The sequence below is a fragment of the Aythya ferina genome (genome assembly GCF_964211825.1).
Source record: "Aythya ferina genome assembly, chromosome: 4".
Classification (NCBI taxonomy): domain Eukaryota; kingdom Metazoa; phylum Chordata; class Aves; order Anseriformes; family Anatidae; genus Aythya; species Aythya ferina.
The window spans coordinates 19858776-19885315 of NC_140300.1; the positions used below are offsets into that span (position 1 = coordinate 19858776).

At 37.4% G+C, this 26540-nt stretch overlaps 1 long non-coding RNA gene across 1 annotated transcript; it reads left to right on the top strand.

Moving 5' to 3' along the window:
* The first annotated feature begins 7617 nt into the window (after window positions 1-7617).
* LOC311436279 lies at window positions 7618-12153 on the top strand. The gene is made up of 3 exons (XR_014692719.1): window positions 7618-7949; window positions 9293-9399; window positions 11619-12153. It is a non-coding gene; the product is annotated as an uncharacterized lncRNA (long non-coding RNA).
* The last annotated feature ends 14387 nt before the right edge of the window (window positions 12154-26540 follow it).

Consider the following 26540-nt stretch of genomic DNA (forward strand, 5'->3'; position numbering starts at 1 on the left):
AATTGAATTCTCTTCTAGTGTCTGTGGACCTACAGCAATATGTTTCAGACAAATTAGTCAAGATAGAATCAATACAGTTTATGTTTTATATGTAAATGGTTGCTGAAAATATATTGTTTACTTTAGTGGCAGTTTTGGAAGTGGAAAGCTTTGTTCAAGAAAAACAGCGATACTCACTGTACCTGAAAGAACTGGCTGCCTTAACCAGGTACAGGGATTTGGGAAGGAAAATCTACTGAGAGCATGGTAACAGCATGGGAGCTGCAGAGTTAGTTCTAAGGCACTGGGAGGCCTCTCTGCAGTTTTAGGCAGTACTGTCTGTCTGTCTACATTATGTCAGAAATCATTCCTTCAAAAAGCTTAATATTGGAAAGATTTAAAAATACGTCTTTCTCTGCTCCAAGGCTGCCAGCTGTATGTTGAGCCTTTTAGGATTTACCCAATAAGACTATATAATTAAATGCCAGCAAACTTGCCTAAGAGCAATAAAATCTGGTCTTTTTTAAAAAATATTTTTTATTTTTTATACTTCCAAGTATGTTGCATGATTGAAACAAACCATCTTTTCATGTGTAGAGATTTGTGTGCTTATGAGTTGTGTGAAATCTAGTCAATCTGATAGTCATGACTAATAAATATGTGTGTGTGTGTAAGGTAAAGAATACATAGAACTGGATAAATGAAATAGAGATGCCCAGATGTCATCTTTGTACTGGGAAGTCCTATGATTTGGAGGGTTTTTCTTAGATGGGCACGCTGTGGTGACACTGCTTGGTAAAAGTGAATGGATCTATCTCTGAGAGAAACAAGAGAAAAGGTAGAGAAGTTGAGAGAAAAGCATTTGAGGACACAGTGAGAACAAACATCATGAATGTAGTTTTGTGAAAAGCTTAGAGAAAGATCTTTTGGGCTAAGTGCTAGCTAGAAAGAGTCTTGACCCCATGGGCAAAGAAACTGTATCTCCTGCTGTTTGATTTCTGCTGCATTCAGGGGAACCAGACTTTGTGCATTCTTTGTAAATAAACAGGATGACACTGAAGAAGTACCTGACACTATTATCAGCTTCACCTCCTACCTGAAATAGCCCTTGGGCTAACCACTTAGGTCAAAAATGGGTCCTTTCAATGCTGCTTGAAATGTATTTGCTTTCAGAAAGGCTTTCATCATTGATTCCTTTACTAGTGATATGCAGTTCTAAATTTTTTCCTGTGTATCACGTGTGCCTACATTGGAATACGGATATCTCAGAAGGGAAGAACTCGCAGTGTGTGTATTGTATTTTCAAAAGAAGTGCTTTACAAGAAATTCAGAATGCAACTGAGACATAAGAAATGTAGAACTGCAGTTGCCTGAACAGCATTAATTTCGCTTAGCAATTAATTGGGATCACCAAATCATTTACTCTGCAGGTACGTATATACAAATGAAAAATGTTTTACTGAAAAATATTGAACAATTTCATCTACAAGCTATCTACAAACATTGTAAAATTTGAAATATATTATATAAAAGCATTGTACTGAAGACAATCTAAAGATTGTCTCTAAGTAACTTGACTTATTTTGGCTTCACTGATCCTTATCCAAATTGTAATTATTTTACATTACACTCTAACATCTTTGTGTTGTACAGAAGCTTGTGATATTTCTAGTGATTTAGATAGAACTCTTCAGAGTGTAAAATGCTTCTCTTGCAAAAATTGACTCAAAAAAAGAACAGATTTCTAATCTCTTGTTGTAAAAGTACAAATGCTCATATAATGCATGCTTTAAAACAACCAATAGTCACCGTATGAAGAACATTAATGCAAGAGAGGACAGATGTGCATTTAACTGCATGCTTTCTTAGAAAACTTAGACTCATATAGGGGTATGTCTGAAAACAGTCATTCAGCAGTTAACTGTTCCTAAGCTGATAAAATTTTCTTGTGATCAATGTCTGCTCACCTTTAATATGAATAATAACTTGTCTATTTTTAGCATCACTTAAGCAGTACAACTGACATAATTCCAAAATATGTAAGTTGAATTTGCCACCAGGCTGTTAACGATCTCATTGCAATCAGGAGTAAGCATACTAGCTATATAGACAAGCTCATTCCTCTCAAAGCAAGAAACAGTGAAGGGGTAAAGGCCTCCTGTGTTTCATGTTCACTCTATAGCTCTTTTGTTCAGCCCTTTGAAAAATTCTTGTCCTGACCCCAGGGTGACTATGGACTGTCACAGTCTTCAAAATCTCCTAGGAAGAAGAGAGGCAATGGGAGGTTTCCTGAGCAATACACCAAATAGAAGTACTATTGGTTGAACAGTGGAGACAGTAAAATGGGCTTTTCCTTTGGCTTCCACCAGCCATGGACAGAAGTGATTTGTACCCAACATTTCTGTCCTCTTGAGATGAAGCCACTAGGTAGAATTAGGCAAATATTTCTTCTTATACTGCAAATAGTCCAAGAATGTGAGACTACATGACTAATATACTTGGAGATGTGGCAGTGATGATGAAAAGGGAAAATGGCTCCTGGATATTCACCTTAATATGTAGATTAATGGTCAATGATACTCTGTTTTATGTGGAGAGATTTTTTTAATGTGTTTTCTCAAAACAAATATATATTCAATTTTAAAAAATGAATTTTTATTTTATTTTTGTTTCACAGAGAAACTTAGTGGTTGTTGGTTGGGGAAAATAGTGGGAGAAAAAAAGACAAAGGAAGGTCTGATAAGGTATTTAGTGATTATAGACATTTTCAGTGAGTGTTCAGGTTGGTGTGACTTGTTCAATTTAAAAAGTATTCCTAGCAGCTTTGGATCATGGTCTTGTAACAGCAAAAAAAAAAAAAAAAAAAAAAGTCACTTCACGCCAAAGGAGTAATACACAATAGCTTACTTTGCTTTGAAGCAACAAAGTGAATAACAAAATGATTTTGGCCTCCTGAGCTTGAAGTCTGTGGTTCCATCTCTGAGTAGCTGCAGTCATGGAGCTTCACCTGCTCCCTTGCAAATAAAAAAAAATAGCCTAATGTTTAAATGACTAGAATAATTTCTAATATAACATGTGCTTTCATACTTCCAAAAATTTCCTTTAATTTCTTTAGTCTTGATGAAGAATTAAATTGTCCTTTTTCATGTTTGAAATATATGTTTTCCTTTATGCTCTCCACTATAATTGCCATTGTAAACAGAAGCTAAAATGCCCTGTTGGGGGTGGGGCGGGGGGGGGGGGGGGAGGGGGGAGGGGGGAGGGGGGAGGAAGGGGAACAAGACCCCAGCACCCCCAGTCCTCTTTATATCTTACAAGATCCTATTTCCTTATTTCTTATCATTATTCCTAAAAGATGCAATTCAGTTCTTACTGAAGTTCCTGGAAAGAATTCTGTTGATTTTAATGGGTGTTGTATAAGGCTACTTAATAGTTTATTGTTGTGAACTCTTTCACCTTGGTCACTAGTCGCTGCTCACTATGTGGTTTAGATGAGAGTGAGGCTGTTGCAAGCATTACAAGGTGCTCTTTTAGATGTACTTGCATAGAATTGCAAGCACTGCATCTTGTAAAACCTGCTCTAACCTGTGTTTAGGGACTTTTAGGTAGTAAAGAATATAATTTAATTCCCTTTGAGATTTCTTTAGGAGGAATTGGCAGCCCATCTTGCTTTGGGAAGATATTTGGCATGACAGTATATTGACTTTATAGACTTTCTTTCTCACTTCCAGTGAGACACATTTACCACTGAATGCTCAACATAATGACAATCCTTATAGCACTAGCATGAAGTTCCCCAAAAAGATGTTTTCATTTTGCAATAAAGTTGTTTTCTGTAAAATATTTCAGTGAACATAAACCAATTAACCCCTTTCCCTAAGTGAAGTATGTACATGGAAAGAGTTTGTTAAAGAGAAATACCAGAATATTTTCTATTTAACTTGACAGCATGCTAACACAATATACTGCTGTATCTTGATAACATATAAGGCAATAATCTGAGCAGGTTGCTAAAATGTGTGCAAAATTCCATCTATCATGCTGAAAACCTTTCTGTGTAAAACGTGATTCCTTAGAATCACTGAAGCAAATCTTATTTAAATTGGCTTAAATTCCAGCACTCTGCCTTTTAGAATCAAATTTAGTTAGCTAAAATGCATTCTATCTAAAAGGCAAATTCATAAATGGGCAGAGGTACTCTTGTTTTTTTCTGCATAGCGTCACTTTTAAAAATTAAGTTCAAAGGTAGCTACCCCAATCTTATAGTCAACTCTAGCTAGTCATGCCAGTATTAAAATATCCACTAGGAAAACTTTCTGGCCAGCAACATCTTACTCTGTCTTAATTAGAAGCACTGAGCAGCAAAAATTGTCAAGAGATTCTTGCTCTTTGTAGCAATTATTCACATTACTGGGGCATGGTTTGCTTCTCCAGGGTGAACTGCAGGGCTCCATAACTATGGAGTCATTTTGTGCAAGACAGAAGAGCTTCCAAATGAAAGACCAAAAGAGCATCCCTTTGTCCTGCTCTCCCACTGCCACACAGGGCCTGAGCACTAGAGAGCACTAGGAACTGGCAGGTGGGAACGAACTGTTTGTATCTCATGAGGCACAGTTACTCTCCATCTCCCAGCTAAGGGAATGAGGTAACACAAACTTGAATCTTCCAGGTCTAATGTGTCTAATGTTCTGCCAATGTAAGAAACAGTGACCCAAAGTAGCTTCTACAGCTTGGCTATTTTAAACCTTGTGAGAACTTTTTGTGGATGAAATTGCATACTTCACTTGTAAGAGAGAAAGCAGCAGATATAATGTAATGATCTAACAAAGCTTAATCGTAAATAAGACATTGACTTAAGTTTGGAGATGGCAAGGTATGCTTATTCACTGCACAGGGGACAGGGTAAGTCAGACGTATCAGGGGGAACCTCTGGTCAAACCACGAGGTTAAGAGTACATCCTCTTGCTTCCTAAACTCCTTGAACTGAATAGGTAAGGAGCCTAGGTATGGCTACATCCACTCCTAGTCCCAGACTTGGTCAACAGTTTATGTCTAAAGGTTCAAGGATTATACATGCACAATCAAACTAAGAGACGATCCTAACGAAGCTTACAGAATTTAGTAAGTACTTACCAAGGATCTGTTACAGCAAGGAATCTCTCACAAGGAGTAAGGGGTCTCTGCATCAGGCATGACCTTGAGAGGTGTCCCTGCCCAAGGGGACATCCTGTCCTGCAGCCCACTGCCATGCAGCAGAGCTCCAAGGCCTCTATTGTAAAACTGTTTCAGAAATGCTCTCCTCTGACAGGTAAGAACTTTTAATAATTCTTGATCCGAGTTGCTTCCATGACCACCTGTTTTACTCTTCTGCACACTTTTTTCCTTTAGCTTAAACAGCTCTTCTGTCTCTAATGTTTAACTCTATGATGTGTTTACACAGAGCAAACATATCCCCTCTTGGCCTTTTTTCTAAGAGATTCAAAAAGCCAAGAATTCTTTTAGTGTTCCCTGTAACACAGGCTGCTTAAACTTCTGATTGTACTGGTTGCTACCCCCTGTACTTATTCCAGCTAGAATGTGATTGCTCTTGAACATGAGTGACCAGAATTGTGATAGACTGTTTCAAAGAAAATTTTGGAAGTGTTTTATATAAATGCCATGAATACTTTCTTATCTACCAACAATATTTCACATAATACCTTTGAAAGATAACTTTGCCTTTCCACATGGGCACACTGTACTGTTGATTATTAGTCATTACAGATTTATCTTCCCTCTCCCAGTTCCATCTCAAATATTATGAATATTGTAAATTTGTTATAGTTCCTACAGGTATAACTTTGAGTTTTTGCATTACTTAATTTCACCCAAATTCTTTTCCTACAGTTCTCGGGGTGTGGCACTGAGATTCTCCTTTATGGCCTTTTTGTGGGATCTAGCTCACCTGAGTTTCAGTCATGCAATTTCAAATAAGATGAAGGCCGTTTTAAACTCTGCTGGGCCTAATTTGTCATTATGTTATTCCATTTCTGAGTCACTGTAACTCCATGGAGTTCAACAGAGTTATGCAAGTATAAGTTTGGATTAGCATATGAATCAGACCTTGTGATGTCCCCCTCCCTAATTGCAGGCCATGTTTATTTTCTTTAAAAGGTAAATTATTCATGAAGTCAAAGAGTGTACGTTTGTTATTTGAACAAATGGTAACAAACATAATGAAATCATAAGAATCTGCATTTTTCCAGAATTAAATTCCGAGCGAGCATTGTTTCTGGTTCAGATATAGGACAGTTAATCTAGAGGATAATCTCTATTGTTCATAGCCTAGGATTAGAAGAGAATAAGGGTCCTATGAATACTATTTATAACTATAACAAAGACATTTAATCAGTCTGAAGTAATTTACTGAAAGCAAGTCAGAAGCCTCATTAGGCTATTCTCTGATTTAAGTACAATATACATAGAAAGTAAGGTTCTTCACTGGGGGTGTCATCAGACATTGGAACAGGCTCACTAGAGCAGTGGTTACGGCACCAAGCCTGATGGAGTTTAAGAAGCATTAGGACAATGCTCTCAGACCTCTGCTTTTTGTGTGGTCCTGTGTAGAGCCAGGAGTTGGACTTGATGATCCTTATAGGTCCCTTTCATCTCGGGATATTCTACGATATTCATTGAAAATGTCCCTCAGTTTGCAATGACAGTTTTGAGAAGGATGGGCTGAGTGGGAGTTTGCAGTAAGAAATGACTGGTGTCATTTCTTATGAAGCAATGAAATCAAGTATAGTACGATGACTTGCTGTCTGATCTCTGTACCTGGTTTTGCTCTCAGTGTACCGGTTAGCTCTCTCATGCCAATGTAATGTCCTAACAACAGTAGCAGTATTTAGAACTGCTGCAATTAGTCCTTCATGTGTGTTCACAGTCCAAAACCTGACCAGCTGCAGGTAGAAATACTAATGCCAGTTACCGCTCAGGGGTATAATTATCTAGATTTAAGCCTGGATGCAATTTTTCAGCAAGGGCACAGGTTTTTATACTTGTCATTTTCTGAATTAGAATAAGTTCTGACAAAGTTAGTATAATCTGTGAAATATCAAGCTGGGAAGTGACAAATTGTGGACAAAACCCATACAACTTGCTTTAAAACAAGGTATAATACTATATAACCAGCTGACTGAGCTTAATGATTGCTTTTCTGTCTGTCAGCACTGAGAAAGTTCTTTACAGCTTTAGGTAAAAAAGGAATGCTGTACTCCTTTCTGGAGTTTTAAACCTTTGTTTTCATGTATTTTACCTTTTACCCAGCAATTAATAGACTAGAATAGTCCAATTTTAAGATGACATCTGGCCAATGTTTCTCTCTGATTACATGTTCCAGAAAGGAAAACTGAAATTACAGGAAACAAATTGCATTAAACCAGCTGGAGTAAGCATGGCTGATGTAGGCAATACAATACTCAATGTCTTGGTTTAAAACTGGGAGGACTGTGCTGTTTTGCACTGCATAAGACAAAAACCATAAGGAGTTTCAGCTGGGCATTCTCATAGAGGGACATAAAAGGATCTGGTGGTCAGAAACAGTGTGAAAGCGCTGTGCAAATCTTTGTGTTTCTGTTTATCTAGAGGCAAGTACTTTTGAAGAAACCTGTGAGTATCTGAGTGGCTGTGAAGTTTATCAGCAACTGCACTGCTAACTATACAGATATAGCATACATAAAGATCCAGATTCCATTGATTTAAAACTCCCATTGATCTAAATGGCATGAATTCACCAGCAATGGAAAAGGCACTAATGGGCAGACTCGCTGCCAAGGTATTTAGACACTATGTAAAGTAACACAAGACAAGAAGACATCTTTCCCCCTTGAGAAGTAGGCAATCCTGGCGAAGCAGGTTGGATTCCTGGATCTCATGCTCAAGCTGACTGGGGACGTTGGCTGGGAAGATCCTCCTCAGAGAAGTGGGTGCAGGTGTGCTAATGGTGTGGTTTGTGGGGTCCCCTGGTGCATGCCCTTTCTGCAGTGAGAGGAAGATCCCAGTCACACATGCTCTGTATATACAGACAGACATATCTCTGCAGACACCCTCAGGGGCAATGGGTGTTGTCAGGATCGCTCTGCCTCAGGTCCCCGTCTGCACCCTTTTAACTCATTTTCAGTTTTGTAACCCCCAAATTCTGTCATATTTTCCATTGATACCCCCCCAGACTTTTTTGTTTTCCCTCTCTTTCTGTTTCTTGTAGCCCTTTCCTTTCCAGTAGGGCTGACTGGGCTAGTGCCCTCAAAGGGAAATGGAGAAAAGAAGTGCAATTTCATTTAAATCTTATGAATATAGGCACCTGAGACCCAGACCAAAGCTGTTTTTCTTTATTTTTAATTCAGATATAATACCGAAGAGAGAGAGGCAGATTGTACCAACAAGTACCAACTTTACATGCAAAATTTATTTTCAGAATTACAGTATTCTTTTAAAAATACGCCTGAAATTTGTAGCAATGTCCATGAGATCACAAACAACTAAATCTACATTTAATGTAGCATTCTACATTAAAACAGAGACCTCCACTTCTTTTTATTTTAAATTTTGGAATGCAGCTTTTTATTAACTTGAAGGTACTTTGATAACTCAGAGGAAGAGTAAGGCTCAAGAAACAGCGGTCTTATTTGAGATTCCCAAACAGCAAAGAACATGCCTGTGGAAATATACAGCTGCTTGGATGAAACACAAGGAAGCCCCAAGTGTAGGAGCCCTGCCTACCAGTGCCTGCTGTGCGGTTGGCAGCAGAAAACAATGAGGCCAGGGTTTCAATCACTTCATGGTAGACAGAGTTAGGTACAGGAACTAGGGCTTCACTAGTCAAGGAAACGGAGATATTCTCTGTGGGGAAGGTCACAACATAGCTAGGAGAGTAAGAAAATAATAGAGACAACATAACAGAAATCACAGCAAAGCGATCATTCCAACATACAAAAATAAAATAAGCTTGAGAAAGATGGTCATTTTGAGCAAGTTCCTCAGAACTTGCCTTGTCTAAGTTTCACAGAAAATCAGTGTTATATAACCAATTAAGATTTGTTTCTGTTCCTACATCGACTGTAATAAATCCTGTGTAAATATTAGGTTTCTGTATTATTGACAAGAACTGTCAAGGATTCTGAGAAAGGAGATCAGCAGTAAATATGACTTCAAAATAATAATTTGAAGTGATTACATCTGAGATACTTCTCATATAGCAGAATGCATAAGCAAACATTGCCAAGTTAGTCATTATATCTCCTCTCTGTGTCAAAATATTTTCTCTCCTTTCTTTCAGGATAATTCCTTTCAGAAATATTTATTTCCTGGAGATTGGAGGTGAAACCCTGGCCCCACTGACACTAGTGACAAAATAATTGATGGCTTCAAAGGGTCCAAAATATTGTAAGTATCATCCTGATCAACATCAAGATTTCAAAAATTAAAATCATTTAATACTGACATTTGACTGAATGGTTTTTATTCTATTATTACAAGCCCAAACTGCTATTTTGTCTGACATAGATGTAGTATAGCCGGTGGCTCTGTTTAATTTCAGCATTCCCATATAGCCTAGACTTTGTCGCTCTCTCGCACTCTGCACAAGTAAAGGGGACTGTGTAGAACAGATGGCACCACCTGGACCACAGTTCAGAGTATGTCCTGATTTGTGATAGAGTTAAAATTCTGAAGGTTATTCCTGAGTAGTTAAAATCCTTACTGAGAGGAAAATCATCTAATGTTCTCCAAGCCTTAGAGTTGTCTCTGGAAAGAGTTATAGTCTGCAATCAGCTGTAATAAAAGAGTGGAGGAACACTGAGTCAAAATCTATTGATTAATGTAACTCATTGTTTTTCAAAAACAAATGATCCAGCTGTATAACCTGCTAGAAAATAGATAATGTAATTTAGAGGTTTTTTCTTCCTACTAGAACAACTTTTTAGGAGATCATAAATGAAATTACATGCTTTCAGAGGCACTAAAAAGCATGTTTTGTCTTTTACAAGAGGTTGGGACTCTAACATTGGCTGTGCAGTTAACTTGTGGGATGGATTTTCATGAAAACATCCCTGTTGTGTAAAACCTTTGAATTTACAGGACATAATTTGATAAAACATTTTTGATTCTAACACTGATACTTTATACTTTCTTATTTTTTTTTTTTTTTTCAGATTGCTCTTCTCTATATACATCTCTACTTTAATAATACACGTCTGCTTTCATTTCCTACAGGACCTTATAGGCAACAGAATACAAAAACTGCCATATTGGGTCAAACTGAAGATCAGTGTCTTTCACTGATTAGACGAGTGGTCTTTCATTGACAGTGACCATTATTGGATACTTAGAGTTTAAAAAGCCAAAGGATAAAATGTCTTTCCTAGGTTTTCTCTCATTGTCTGTCAAACAAATAGAACTTCTGCAGCCCATACTGGACCAAAAGCATTATGTTTACTAGCTGTTGATGGCCCTGGAATTTCTCCAGTCCTTTCTGGAAATCACTTTCAGCTTTCACAGCATTGTGTGGTGCTGTCCCATAGTTTAATAATGCTGTAATAATTGTAGAAAGTGCCTATAATTAATTGTTATAGTGTATTGTTACGTTGTTATAATTATATACATTGTTAATTGTTATTACTAAGTGTTATATTTAATATCCTATAAACTGTCATAATAATTTCCTATTCACCCTCCGTGTACGATTAATGACTCAAAGACTGGAGTAATATGTATTGTTGTTGTAACTATTTCTTCCTTATAAAACAGTTTTCCAAGACATCGTAAGTCTTCCTTTCTTCAGAAAGTCTTTTTCCAAGCTGAAAAATCTTAGTTTGCTTAGTCTTTTCTCATATAGAAAGCCTCCAATCCCCTGGCAGTTTTTTTGCCATTCCTTTCTGCTATGGGATAACTAAAACCTTATATATCGTTCAAGGAATGAACAGACTCTGTATTTACATGGTGCTATAGTTTTATTTTCTTTGTTTCCTTTTTTTTTTTTTTTTTTTGACTACTGCTAACTATAGTGGTTACAAACTGTAGTTCAGAAAGCCATCCACAGTGACTCCAAGATATCTTTCTTGAGTTGTAGCTCATTCAGAGACCATTCTGTTACAGGCACACTTAGGATTTTCTCCTCATGAACAATTCTTTTCACTTATCGTCAAGTCATTTGATTTGCCATGATCTGTCTATTCATTCAAAATCTTCAGATCTGATTCTTTGCAGTTTTAAATTTAACTGTAATGAGTAATTTTATGTCTGACATCTATGTTACCTTATTACTCATCCTTTTTTTTTTTTTTTTTTTTTCCATACTGTTTATTTCATATTCATATCCATATTGAACAGCTGTGGTGGTGTACTCCCCTGGGCCACCCCTAATCTAACCCTTCACCCATAGCCCTGCATGGATGATAACCATCAGGCAAACATGAAGAATACGTCTGGTCATGACAGTTGAACCAGGCTCCAAGTGGATTTGGGGGAGATAGATCCAAGGGCTATAGAAGCATGTACCAACCATATATATATATATATATATATATATATATATATATATATATATATATATATGACTGGTATGTAAATATGACTAATAGTCAATCATCTTACCCCATAAACAGGGAACATCCCACAGCCCATTGAGCTCTCCTGTACTGCAGGCTGTGTGCCAGGATCTTCTTGAAGAGAGAGATGACTCAAGGTTACTCCTTGAGGTTGAGAGATTCCTTACCTCTGACAGATACTGGGTAAGTGACTAATAGCTAGCTTGTTGAAACTTTGCAAGTGATTTGCTAAGCATGCTGAAGCTTTGTAGTCTTATCTGAGTGATAGAAAGGATTGATTGTGCATATAATCCTTTAGGCATAAATCGTTAAATCTGGGATTGGGATAGGATCCAGTTGTATCTTGACTCTTTGGAGTTTGGATGGCAAAAGGGACTTCATTTTGAACCTTGTAACTTAATGTGAGGGTCTCTCTGATGCTTTTAGTCTGACCCTGTCCCCTATGCAGTATATAATCAAGTGACCTTGACATCACGGATCTTGTTAATGTCACGTTTACCATTAGAGCTTTGTTAAATCATCATCTTATTCATGATTAAGCTTTGCTAAATCTCTGTTTTCATCAATAAATATATTGCTGCTTCTCTTTTCTGAGTGAAGTTCATAATTCTTTCAGTGACAGCAATGTGCAACCCCAGCATAGATCTCTGTGCACTCTGTTGGTAACATCAATCAAAAATGTAGTAAATTCTGGTTATTGAGAAGCTGGAATGAACACAGGTCACCCACAGCATCAAATCAATAGGCTTCTGGGAAAAAGTGGGATATGATCTTCCTCAGTTTGGTGAACACGATCTTTTCTCATTTGCTATTTTTACAAACAGAAGAAAAGAAAACACCTGTAGTGGGTTTATGTGGCAAGGTTTTGGTGGCGGGAGGCTGCATGGGGTAGCCTCTGCAAGAAAAACCTAGAAGCTACCCCATGTTATATAAGGGACAGTTTCATCTAGTTGCAAAGGGACCTGCCACTACCCAGAGCCAAGCCAGTGAGCAATGTTGTTTGTGCCTCTGTGAGAGCAGATTTAAGAAAGGGAAAATACTGCTGTGCAACAGCAGCTGGGAGAGAGGAGTGAGAACCAGCCCTGCAGCCCCCAAGGTCAGTGCAGAAGGAGGGCAGGAGGTGCTCCAGGCACGCAGCAGCAGTTCCCCTGTGGCCTGTGGAGAGGCCCCTGGTGGAGCAGGGTGTCCCCCTGCAGCCCATGGGTCACACATGGAGCAGATCTCCACACTGCAGCCCCTGGAGAGGAGCCCATGCAGGAGCAGGAGGTCTGGGGGGAGCTGCCGCCCACCTGTGGGGGACCTGTGCTGGAGCAGTTTGCTCCTGGGGGATGGACCCTGTGGTATGGACCCTGTGGGAGCAGTTCTTGAAGAGCTACTGCCCATGGGAAACCCACACAGGCTCAGTTTGGGAAGGATGGCATCCTGTGGGAGGGACTGTATATGGAGAAGGGGTAGAGAGTGACCATGAAGCAGTGGCAGAGATGAAGTGCCAGGGACTGATTGCAGCCCCCATTCCCTTGTGCTGCTTGGGGAGAGGAGGTGGAAAAGGGTGGAGAGAGGGGGAAGGTGTTTTTAGTTATTTTGTTTGTTTCTCACTTCTCTACCTAGTTGGTAATAGGTAATAAATTCCTCTAATCTCCCTGTGCTGAGTCTACTTTGCCCATGATAGTGACTGGTGAGTGATCTCCCTGTATTTACCTCAGCCCTTGAGACCTTTTCACTGTATTTTCTCCCCCTTTCCCTTTGTGAATTAAGTTATCCATATGGTTTTCTTTGTTTTCCTTTGCCAAACCCAGGAAGCTGTTTATCACTTAGCTGTAATCTTAAAACCTATTTTGAGGATTTTTTTTTCTTTTTACTGGAACTTCCTTGCAGAAATATTCCAGGCATTTTACAGTTATATCTCTATCAGTGATAGATGAGAAGACAATTACTGCCATAAAAATATCTCTCTGCCTGTCCTTAATATCAGACATGGGAGTCAGGGAAGAGCTAGTAAGAAAAAAAAATAATTGGATCACCAATTCTCCAATATTCTTTCTGAGATAACTGTGCTTTGGATAATCAGGAAACAGCTGCTTCTTGACTCAAAATGCTTGGTACTCTGGGCCCGTGAGCTCAGAGGAAAAAATAAAGATGCTGTGATTTCTAGGATTTTCGCTACAGTTAGTCTGGAAATATAACACTGAAAGGAAAATAGAATTTCATGATGAAGCTTCATATATTGGCAAACTATATGCAATAAACCATTCATTTTTTTTAAACTTTGCCTTGTCCATAAATTGTCATGTTAGTATTCATTTAGAGGAACAGATGTTACTGTTTTAAGAAGAATGTGAATTATTTTTTCCTGGAGCACTTCAGTGAAGATGTGATAGTATTCTGTGGGTTTGAAAAATGTATCCACAAACCTTTTCCACAACTAGTGCTCAGCTTTAGAAAAGTCTGGAAAAGCTGTATGTGTAATTTTATTAATTCTAGTTTTGTTTTTGCTTTCTGCATGGAATAAGCACAAACCCTACTCATTTATTTAAAAATCAATATCATATAGAGAACAAATTGCTTTTATGTCTTACTTTACGGTGTTATGGCTCACCCTGTATTATTGCAGTAAATGCAGAAATGTTCGCACTGTTTAAATCAAAAGTGAGCATTATAAGTTGTTTACAGACAGCAAGCTCAGCAAACAAAAGTAGCATTATGGAAAAGAAAAACACATTAATAAAGTACTTTGTCATTTAATCATTCTCTGCAGTTTGTTCAAAATTAGATTTAAAGCTGTTGGCTAATAGGTGGACAATGCTTTTTTTTCCATACACGATTTTAAATAATGTGTACTCTGCTTTTCTTATTTAAAAGCTGTTATCTGTCAATACATCTAGAAATACTGATTATGGCTAGTTCTCATTAAAAATAATAATACCCATCTATTCAAGATTGTTCCTTACACTTATTATGGTTTACATAATTGTTTTTTATTTTTTCCAAGTCAGTGACCACAGAAAGTTTTCCAGGCTTTGCAAGAGTAATGGCTAGCACAGTCTAGCTCTGTAAATGTGACATACTAATAAGCAAACGTATTTATAACACATCCCACCAACAAATCATAAGGAATTAGATTACATTGCAAATAAAGGGTAGCCTGTAGATTTAACGTTCCAACACCATGCAGGATATAGTGGACAGAGGCCATCGCTGATTCTCACTTGCTGTGAGAGGGGTGGAAGGTATTGAAGGAAGGTGACCTTTTTCTGTGTATTGACTGCACCTGTCTTATGCTGTGATGTGTGGATTCAACCCCCTCAAGGGCTGCTTTCTTTGGCATGCTGAGATCTGCCTGAAAAAGATGCAAAGATTTTCCTTTCACTTCAACATCCACCTAGAACATATGCTTTAGGCGTTGATTATCAAGGAGAAAAGCTCACATTCTCTTCAGCTGATTGATGTCTTTCCTTCCCCATTAGCACTGCTGAGCACAACCAACGCACAGTAGGCTCCAAGGCTCCCCTCCTCTGTCTGTAGCCCAGCTGGATCCAGTCCTCGCCCAGGGCTTGCTGTATGAGTAAAACGACTGCTGCAATTACAACTCAGTTGCAGAGCAGGGCAACTGATTAACTGTAACTTCTATAACCACAATCCAGCTGAAGTGGGGGCAGCACTGGTCCAGCTGCACTTGTGATGCAGTCGTATGTGGGTATGGTTATAACAGCTTCAGAACTCCACACAAGCATTACAACTTGTGAACTGCACATGCTCCCATAAAGTTAAACCCTTAAAGTTAAACCCTTCTGGAGAATTTACCAGAAGCACTTCCAGTCATCAGACTTTTATAAAACCTGTTATTTATCATGTTTAACACGGCTTGTAAAATAAAGTCTTACTACAGTTTTGAGGATTAGTGAAAAAGTTTGGGATTCACAAAGCATCGTAATGGAGTTAAGTGTTCAGCTATCACAGACTCGTACAGTTATCTTAAAAAAACACTTGTGATTGTTTAATATTCTTTTATGTTCATTTATTTTAGAATATCTAAATGAATAATGAGACATTTGATTCAACTATATTATCACCATGCCTCAATGTACTTAAGCGGATGCATAATCTTAGCATGAGACTAGTTCCTTTCACTTTAAAGGGACCACATGTGTGCTTAGATTTAAGGACATTTAAACATTTTGTTGTGCAGGGGTGTAATATTTCAAGAAAATCATCAGCTTCTGTATATCAAATAAATGTTACGATACCATATAACTAAATGAAGGATGAATCACATAAAATGCAGCAAAAGGAAAATTTGATGAATTGAACAATTTCTGTCTTAATAAAAGCAGAGGTAATATATATTGAACCTTCTTTGATAGCTTCCAAATCATCTTACAGGAGAGCTAGCTTCACCCTCATTTCCTAGATGGAGAAGCTGAGGTCTAATGGAGAGCTATGGTCTTCATGTAGCTGCCCAGAAGCCAGTGACCAAGTCTGGAACTCACCGAGCCTCATTTTATGACATTCTACCCTTGAGTAAATGAGGTCCACATGCGGTTTAGTATAAAACCATCTGTCTCATAGCATTTCTTATTTTACAGATTTTTCCATTGGTTCTTCTAGCTCAGGTTTGCTTTTTTGATAATGGACTGGAGTAAATTTGATGCCTCATGTGGGTCTGTTCCCTTCCATATGTTATGTTTCCTGATAACAAGACTGTAATTCTTCTGCCAGTCAGCATGAGTAAATAATTATAGTGGCTTAAAATGGGAAGCACACAAAGATATTTTGCCTTAGTTTAGGCAAAAAAAAAAAAAAAATCAGTATGAAAAAAAATGTGTATCACTGGATTATGGATTTCTTGTTACAAGACATTTTAAAAAATATGTTCAGTTATCTGGAGGTGTCATTTCATGCTCCCAGGTAAAACTTTGTCTAGGGGATCTTTATGGACATTGACAAAATTATTTACAATTTGGCTTAGATATTTCTGCAATGACACTGACAACTTGTAGTTGAAGTAAAACACCTATGAGTGTATAACAGGAAGCCCAGTTATTCCCTTAGGAGGTAATTTTTCTTGTTATGGCTAAGGTAGAATTAGAATGCTGTAAGATTTAAATGTTGTGTATTAGATTGTGCAAAATATGATACAAACACCATTGGACAAAAAAGAAAGTGACACCTCATGAGAAAAAGAAGGGAACCAAGATCAGAGAAGAGGGAGAGAGTGACAATGAGGGAGAAAAAATGTGTAACAGAGCATAAATTTTGTCGCCCATCAGTGACAGTGCGGCTTGAAGTAGAACTTAGCTGAATTAGATCTTAAAGATCATGTTATCTTTAGTGAGATGCCATTTTGAATATTTCATTAAGTAATTGATATTGACATTTTGGTAAGTAATTAATGCTGACTTTCATATAGAATGGTTTAAGTATTAGGATTTTATTCTGACAGATTGGATGACATATTTATGAAATGTTAAATCTGCTTTTAATTCCTCTCAATTGGTCTATCAGAAAAAATATGCATTTCACGGAAACTGGGAGCAGGCATGCACTCTATTTTATATTTCTTAATCTCATACAATTCAGTTATAGATTGATAAAAGAATTGTCAGAGAAGTGACTGTACTGGGAAGGTATCTTGTTGAAGGCAATTGTACCGCATGTGTTTAAGCTACCTTGTAGTGGACTGCTTCTTGCTGAAAAATAAGAACAGACAGAAACAATTTTTAATGGTGCAGAATAGTTTTAAAAAGAGTGTGAACTGATAATTTCCTCCTATTCAGAATTGTAACCTAGCTCTTCAAGGCAATGTTCCTTACTGAAGAAATACTTCTGACTGCATGAGTAGAAGCATGAGAGGGGTACAGCATCACTTGTAGTAAGTCATGAGAAATTAAGAGGGAGAAATGACTGTTTTCCAAGGTCCCAATCCAGCAAAACATGGACATAAATAATCAGCACTAAGCAATTCCTTTTATTGTATTTGTAGCTAGTGCAGCCCTTCAGATTTTGCACAAGGCTGTGATGCGAATGAAATATAAGCATGCATTCAGAATAATTTATTAAGCTCTAAATATTTAGTATAGCTAATTACAGATTTAAAAAAAAAGAAAATATTCAGACTATAAATATGACTTTTGTCACTCAAGATCTCCTCTCCTCATAAAGACAAATATATATATATATAAAAATAAATAAAAATTCAAGTTTGTCTCATTTGCATTTACCCTTACAGCCTTGAACATCTTCTTTTCTCACAGCCCTTCTCAAACTTTATTCCCAAAGATGCTATTGGACTGGGAACACTAAAGCAGCTCCTGGTGTCAAAGAGCTGCATACAGTGTTTTCTAAAGTGGCACATCTTCTGTTTTCAGAGATATGGATGCAGGGGCAAAAGGCAGTCAAAACTTGCTGACCTCATGGCTGGCTCCTTACATCTATTTTTAAGTTGAGCCTGAGGTTGCTGTATACTCACAGCAGATTTTAGAAAGCCAATTGTTTTGTGTCAATCTATAGAGTAATTATATAGGTTGCTAGTTTAAGCAAGAAATAAAGTTTGTAGGTTATACTTTTCTTTCCTGTTGAGGCCTAAAAATCATTTCCAACTTTGATAATCCTATTCTTTGCAGCACTTGTTCTAGCATTTAATTGAACTGTGGACTTTTTAAACCTCAGGCACCTCCTTCCTGAACTTTGTAAATTGCTGTTATTAGCCCAGGTACCTTTCCTTATTTCCTGCAATATAATTGCCAGAACAGCCTTATCTTGCTCTTATGTGATCATTTCAAAATCATCCGATGTGCCTTCAGTCAAAAAGAATGTGAGATTTTACTTCAGTGAAACAGGTCATTCAGTCTATTTGCAAGACTGGCAGGCTCCCAAGACTTCCTATTTTTTTTCACTTGGAAAGTACTACCACCAAGAAAGATGTAACCTGGTGACATAGCATTCCAGAGTAAGATAGCATTGCTGTTGGGAAGAAAAAGTAATTCTCCTTGAAATGAGGTCAGCAGTCCCTTCCCCTGTATCTCCACTATATCTCCATTTTTTTTTTTTTTTTTTTTTTTTTTTTTTTTTTTTATCATTTAAGCTTCTGTTTAAATCAGAAGAAGAGACGAGGGAGATAAGGAAAAGGGGTTAAATTCAATGATATTCTATATGCTCCCTCTCCATGGCACTACACATGCTAAGGCCTCCTGTCAGTAGAGAAGGCTTGATGTCCCTTCAGTATGCCTGGTCTGCAGGGTAAAAATCTCCAGTGAGACCCTTTTTGGAGCAGCCCCACTAACACGTCTGTTCTTTATTACTGGTAGAACATGGACATCAGGTGACTTAATATGACATTATGTGGAAGAAAAGATGTGCATTCTTTCCTCTCTATGTCAGTGGTTGAAATCTGTGATTATCGTAAATTTAATCTCCCACCTGTAAAATGTGGATAAAGCCTCTCAAGATAATGACCCTAACCCAGTATTGAGAAGATGAAGTTGTGATATATAAAGTGGCTACCAAAGAATCACAGACTGGCTGAGGCTGGAAGGGACCTCTCGAGATCATCTGATCCAAAACCACTGCTGAAGCAGGGTCAGAAGATGCAAGAGATTTTGTTAGTGATGAGACAATCCAACTGGCCTGTTAAAATCTCCAAGATTAAAAGTGTATATTCTTTGTCATATTAAAAGTAAATAACTAACTCTTTTGTATCATAATTTTATTTTTATATTTTAAGATGACACTTCTAAAGAGAACCCCTTTTTACCTAGGTCAGTAAAAATAGTGACAACCTTCTGAAAGAATTCAGCAGTGTAGTAGGAATTTTGTCTTTTATCTTTTATCCTTTGCTACCTATTCCTTTGTAGATATCAAAAGAGATATCTTTGCTTGCTTTAATTTTTTTTTTTTTTTTTTTTTTTTTTTTTTTAATTTTTGGTCAGACTGTTTTTCTTATGATTTTCGCCAAAGTTGTAATAAGTAATACTTTTCAGTCCTTTAAATTTCTGTCCCATCCTGAAAATAACATTGTGAGTAGCAAGTAAACTATCTGTATTACAATATTTAATATAGCAATTTTCAGACTTATTTAATTATATTTCATCAAGTGAATCTTTATCTACTGAGCAAAAATATTGTTTGCCTCTTCTGGTATTTATTGAATTCAACCTGTGTCTCGTGGTTTACGCTTATTCTGTTTTCTGTGTGGCAAAGGGAGGGTTCATGCCTGCACATTGTTATAATGTAAATAATATCTCATATGAAAGCTTCAGGTATTTCTCTTATGAAAAGGCCAGAAAGTTTTCTCAAAACAACAGCAACAACAAAAAACAAGAGCGGAGAGAAAGAATTACATTATTTTTTCTTATTTGTACACCTTTAAAAAACAGTTTATTTCAAAATCTGAATGTTGCTAAATAATAAGTGCTACTACATGCCATGTTAGGGATTTCAGGAGCTCCTGAAAATGCTTTCAAAATTTCTTGAGTAAGAGGCAAAAATATTAACAAAATATCTGGGCTGAGAATAGCACTCAGACTGTTGCTGTACCAGTAGCATTTGCTACAACAGACCTAACTGAGTTATTCTTAAGCTTCCACCATGAAAGCACGCTTAGCATTTTTAAAATACTTCTCTTTGGTTGGTGAGGGAGTTTTGTAAGAAAGTGCTGTGGAAATCTAAGGCAGAGAAGAATCTTTTAAATCATCAGAGCTTGAACATAAGTAATGCAAGGAGGCTTTAAACTGTCTCACAGACAAATGATACTTCCTGCTGAGCTGACCCATTCTATGACACAATTTAAACGGATTTTTTTTTCCTGTTTGTGATCCCTTATTTGTTCTATTACACTTCAAAGCTGTGTTCTATAATTTCAGACAGCACCAGCAACTTTCATCTTCAAGACCTTCCATGCTTTACTTAATTAAGTGATGTACAGGTTTTAAGATCTGGAGTTTGGACATAAAGGATTGTATTAACTGACATAGAGCTGATCTGATCCAAGGTGCCATGTGATGTTATTCTTATTTTGATCTCAAACAACAATCTGCCCTCTAACAACCAAATAAAGATGACTTTTTCCTAATTCTAATCACATATATGGATTCTAATTCTAATCACACACAAGTAATTTCTTGTTATGAAGCAGTTATTTTATAGTAATTTTCTTGTATATAGTTTGAATATCCAAAAAATGTACTCTGAACACACAATACATTATCTATTTGTTATCAGAGCCTATATAGACTATGTATACTATAGATAGAGCCTATAGATACTATGTATATAAGGAAGAATACTACCATCATGAAGAAATTTATATATATATATATAAAATTTTAGACATTTTTCAACTTTCAAAAACAGGAACATGCTTGTTTGAAGAACAGACATTGTAAATGCCAACATCTGCTTTAAATGTGTTGTTTTTTTTTTTTTTTTTTTTTTTTTTAATCCATTTCAGAAGCCAAGATCATCCGGATGCCCCCTTTAAGAGCTTCCTTCCCATCACCTTTCAAAGAGTATTCTTCACAGAAAGTTATATGTAGGCAGGAGATAATGTGATGCAGTATATTTAGTCCAAAATGACTTAAAAATAGTGTATGATACATATATAAACCTCTTGTAGAGAATTTTTATCTTTGTGCATCTGTTTATTGCATATCCACTATTGACAGTCTTTTTAAGAGTAGAAGAAGTCTTTTTAAGAGTAAGAAGAGTAGCATTTCATCTTAGCAATAACTTTCAGAAACTATCTGCCTGAATCTGTTGATTTGACACACAGCAAATGTTAACAGCAAAGGGAGAGAAAAGCTAATATCTACCACAGTCTGTATGCCAGCAGAAAGTTGTGTAGTCTCAATTTGTGTGTCACCACTGAAAGGATTCCTCTGGTACTTGGCTCTGAAATGTTAACCTTGAGGGTAACATGTTAGACAAGCTTGTGAGCGTATTCAAAAGATGGTTTTCAAAATCTGTCTTCATGGTTCAGAAGATCATTTTAAAGCAATAGTGCTAATGCTACTCGAAAATAGAAATTCTTATTCAGTGGGATATTAAAAATCTCTTCACACTAATTTTTTTGTCATGCGTTTGGCTGAAATGTAAGGAAAATGCTGAATTCAGAAAAACAGTGATTAAAAAATGTTAAAATACATCTATGCATTTAGCTGCAACCCACAAATGAAGACTATTTATATTCCACTGTTAAGGAGATTTATTTTCACTTGTCAAAAATCATCGGAACAATATATTCAGCAGTCTTTGATGTGGAACTGAATCTCTTCGTGTTGTCTCATAGGAGTTGTGGATCAAGTGGCTCACTGTGTGGGCCAGCCTTCTCAGCTGGTCTGCCTGTAAGTCTTCACTGAATAAAATCTGCTCACCCTGGGTATAAAATGCAGCAGAAAGCATTGACATAAACTTGCTTCCTTCAATGTGACCTCTTGTATAACCTGAGCAGAGGCATGCCTCATTTCTGGATTCTGATTGTGCTTAGGTGTGGAAAATGTACTTAATTTCTCATTCTTATCTAGACCAGGTTATTAATTAATTAATTAATTAATTTATTTATTTATCGAGAATCACAGCTGCTATAATTTGGGGCACTTTGAAATTTCAGGGTATGCATATAGTTCTGTCTGCATATGATCCTGAGATTCTCATATGGGCCACCAAGTAATTACTTGCCTAACCCTGCAAGGTTAGCCATTTTCAGAAGAAAGACTTCAGAATCTTGAGTCATGGAAGTAATTTGGAGGCATCATTAATTCTCTTTATTTCTTCATTATTTCATCCTTCAGATTGGTCAGGAATGACTGACAGTGGCAGAGGGTTATTGGAAAGATTGGTTAATATTCATACAATGTTTGGAATGTATAATAAATAGATTTGCTAGGCTTTGTTTAGGCAGCAGATGGAATGATCAGGTACATTCATTTAAGCTGCTCATCTAGAGATTACTAAGTGTAATATTTTATATGCTGACATTTATGTAGGGATAGAAACATATATGGAAGAAATAGAGCTGCCTATTCTGATGGAAACCTATTTATTCACCTCTTGTAAAAAAAAAATAATAATAGAAGACAGAAGGATGCTAGTGCTGAGGAAACAATTGTCAGACAGTTCTGGAAGTCTAATGGAAGCTAAAATCAATCAGCTAAAAAATATTCATTATAAGTTACATTCAATCCAGCATCTGTGCCTGTAGAAACTGGTGTAGGCTTTGGGAGAAGTTGTTGGGCTGTCACTAGCAACTCTCGTGACCCTAATCTTACCGGAAGACTAATCTCCAGAGGGTAGAGCAGCTTAGATCAAGAGGTAGAAAGGAATTCAGTTTTTAAACAGGGTGTTAAAAGTCAAGTTCAACAGGATTTTTTATGTGTATATGCGTGCATGTATATAGGATAGGAAAGGAAAAATTTCTTTCAGTATATAGTGAAAGGAAAATGATTAATGATTTAGGATTCTTTTCATACTGCAGTAAAAATTAATTAAAGATGCACTGCCTTTAGGCAATTTTATGCTTACAGTGATAAATGTGGAAATGCGCTGCATTTTGCAGAATAAAAACCATTGTCTTTACAACACACAGAAATGAATTGTATCCACATCAAGTTTTATGTAAACACTCTGAAATTCAATTGGTAAGGGTTCAGCTGAATGTCTGTCTATGATTAAAGAACAGCAGTACTGGTGGTGGCATCTTCAATAGCAATTACATTTTCTCACTTAAGAAAGAAGTGGAAAAAAAAGATTTTTGTCATATGTGGACATAAGGGCAAGTGAGAGGGAGAAGAAGGATCAACAAATACTTTCAGTAGCTAAATGTATTACAATTATGATGAATGTATGGCAAGGTATTTTTTTTTGTTTATTAAACTTAATGTCTTAGATGTGAGTTCTGAATCTATTACCACAAATAGGCACCCAATTCATTCCCCTTTCAGGTCTTATAAAATGAAGCTACCAAAGTAATCTTCCTTTCTATTGACACAGAGACGTAATTCCTTTTCTGCAAATCCCTCCAGTGGCTGTCTCTCTATTATTGCATTAAATAAAACCTCTAGTTACGGGTTTCAAGCTCCAACACAACTTTGAATATAACTGTAGCTTTCCTTTTCTCCATTGCTTTCTCCTTCTTCCCTTCCTGTAGTTGCATCTCAGGGGTGCCAGGAGAGTTTCTGGTCATTCCTGCTGGTCACCCACCTCCTGCACAGCAGCTGCAGGAAACTGTCCTAGGACCTGCCTGGGACAGCTCTTATCTTCTCCACCTCTGACTATCCTCTCAGATCAAACTTTGTGATGTTTCCAGAAGTAACTTGTTCAAAAAGTACCTTTCATCTCCTTCCTGCTTGCTCACTTGTCCTTCAGGCTTGCAAAGTGTGTTTATAAGCCCGCATTCGGGCTATAATGATGGTAAAGTAAACAAACAAACAAGTACAGAAAACCATTTTTATTAGGACTCCGAGTATGCTCAGATGTTGAAAAAGTCTTTAATACTGCTACCGATGTACTGTTGAGTGAATGTGTGTGTAGCTCTGCATAAGACACATCCACCTGGGAATTAATTGGCTAAATGAGAACAGAAATATTCTCAGGAATATTTCTTGCTCCCTTAGGAGCCTGAGGATAAAGAGAAGAAAAAGGAGAGGGAAATGTAGGGGTGAACTAAGAATGTAGCTGCCTGCCAGAGAGAAAACGGGTTTGTCTGAGGATGCTGCAGTACCAGCAGCAGGTGGGGAGCTGCCTCTGTGCCCTGCTGCAGCTGTGCCTTCATGTTCTGAGTGACCTATGCTCGTGCTCCTGTTGTGTTGACCAGTCAGTCAAAAGAGACTTGCACAAGAGTACAAAGGCAGTGTAACTACTCTGCACCAGCGCAGTCATCTGCTGATGGAGTGGTCCAATTTGGCCACTTAGGAAAAGACACAGTTAAGATGTAGAGAGAAAGCTTTACTGGGTTTATACAAATACAGCAAAACATAGATATCATTTTTGGTGTGAAAGAAAATTTTCATGCAATATGGGTAAAAATGATATGGAACTAAAAATTCTAGAAAACTGACAGATGACTCTTTAGCACCTCCGAGGATGAATGTTTTGATGTAGGCGTAATGTGCTAATGAATTAGCCTTTCAAATTCAAATGGAGCAAATCTGCCTCATTCTAGTCCTAGAGCATGGAAAGTATTTGTTCAGACCTAAAAACCCATCATATGCTTTAGCAAATATATGGAATGAATGGAAATTTCCACTTGGCCAATGCAAAATTTTAATAGCAAGTAGATTGTTGGTACAAGATTCAGAAGTGTTTGTAAGAAAAATAGGTGAAGTTTGCATAGTTTAGGGTCACATTTTTACTACACTTTAATTAGTGTTGCTGATACTTGGACAGAAAAGTAAAACCATCTAAAAAGAGATGAGAACATGAGCTAAATTTGCTTGTGTGCACAGAAGTAGGTTATAGGAGGCCTACGACCAAAACCAGGTGCAAAACCAGGATGTGTCCTTGAGACTCATTCATGACTGCCCAGCAGATTTTCCCTCTCCCCTAAGAGTGAAGCCAGATCAGCCCATAAAAATCCTGTTACAAGTCTCATGGACCAGGTACTATGTGATGGACAAGGACACCAAATCTGTTTAATTCTGAAAACAGAAATATTGAAATCACAATTAGGAAAGATTTTCTGACCCCCCCCCCCCCAAAAAAAAAAAAAAAAAAAAAAGTGCTGGAAAAATACATAGGGTTGTCAGGGAACCCTTTCTGGTAGAGCATGCTGGGGATGCTTGGTCCAGCATTGGACTGGGAGCTAGAGTAGCTGGTGGACTATAGTTTAACAGGAAGGTTTTCTATGCCTGCTTTGCGGTTTGCAGCTTGTTCAGTTCTGTCTCTGCAACGTAAACCAGATCACTGTAATAATGTAGGTTAAAAAAGACACCCCTCTTAAACAGGCAGGAGAAATAAGAGGTGTTATTGGATATAAGTGTTTACGCTGGTGAGGGAACTGTGAATTGTCTTAAATGGCCAGCAGCAGCTCAGCCTCTCAGAAGCAGGGGGAATGAGCGAGTGTTTGCACTTGCAGGCAGTAATTACAGCTGCTGCTTATTTTCCACTCTAGAGAAATTAAGCTGCTCCTGATTTAAACTGCAGTTTCATGGTACAAAGTGTTAGGTCCTGATGCTGGTTGACTTTATTTTCCCTCCTGTTCTTCCCTCCTTGCAGCACCACCCCTCCTCACCCTGCATCTTTGTGCTGTGTCAGCACAAGTCTGTGTTCATCTGTGAGATGAATAGGGAATTAGGGAACTAATCTAATTTTAAAACAAACAAACAAAAATAAAACCCAGCCCCCCCCCCCCCCCCCCCCCCCCCAGAAAAAAAACAAAACAACCCACTGATTACTCTCATGACTGAGTGTACGGGATGAAATTATCATAGCATCCCTTTGACTAGTGGTACACTTGGACTTATTACGTGTGCCTAACAGACAGCCTTATTCTGTGCTCTGCAGAGATAATGGAGTCACAGAACAAGCAGTGTAGAAAAGCATGACTATCCATCACTTCCATCCTTTCTGCTATGCATACTGTCTGTCACTAAACATTAATAAAATCTTACTGTTACTCAGCTTTAAACCTCCAATATCTGCAGTGCTATGCCATTACAAAGTACAAATCTTATTAGGAAAAAAACATTACCCTTTGTATTTTCCCTTAAAAAAAAGAAATATTTCACTGTTGCATTGATTGCTAAGAAAAGCACTATTATTTCAGTAAACTGTTTATAAACATTAAAAGAAATGGAGTGAGGCTTATGGGATTTAAACACACATTTCATTATTTGTTAACAGGATTTGGCTCCTGCATGCTACTTCAAACATCCCTCTTGAATATACTTTCCTTCAGTTTTGTGTCTTGAAAGAAGTCTGAAAAAAATGTGTCTTACCTGAGCTTTTTGCAAAAATTCAACAAGAAGACCTGATGGCAATTACAGGATT